Here is a 265-nt window from a genome sequence, read left to right as displayed (position 1 = left end):
GATGAGGCAGGTAAGCAAAGACGAAAAAAAAAAAACAGACAGCCTAACTGAGACAGAGACGAAGACAGACGGTCAAAAGAGAAAAGTAATTGTCCACATAACCATTTTTAATACTGAAAAGAACGCAAATCACCCGCACAGAAATACCTTCTTGACTCGATTAAGCACTTCTTCTCTCCTTTCACAAACGCTAATCGCCCAATCGACCAATCGGCCTCCTAATCCCCTCCTCTCGCCTCAGCTCACGCCCGACGAGGAGTTCATC

At 45.3% G+C, this 265-nt stretch overlaps 1 protein-coding gene across 1 annotated transcript in view; it reads left to right on the top strand.

Annotated features, from left to right (window-relative positions):
* LOC119594314 (peroxisomal sarcosine oxidase-like) overlaps positions 1-265 on the top strand; it is a 2800-nt gene that overhangs the window by 2038 nt on the left and 497 nt on the right. The gene's annotated exons all lie outside the window — the stretch shown is intronic.

Source organism: Penaeus monodon, chromosome 33 (genome assembly GCF_015228065.2).
Source record: "Penaeus monodon isolate SGIC_2016 chromosome 33, NSTDA_Pmon_1, whole genome shotgun sequence".
Taxonomy (NCBI): Eukaryota; Metazoa; Arthropoda; class Malacostraca; order Decapoda; family Penaeidae; genus Penaeus; species Penaeus monodon.
This window is presented reverse-complemented; position numbering and strand designations above follow the sequence as displayed.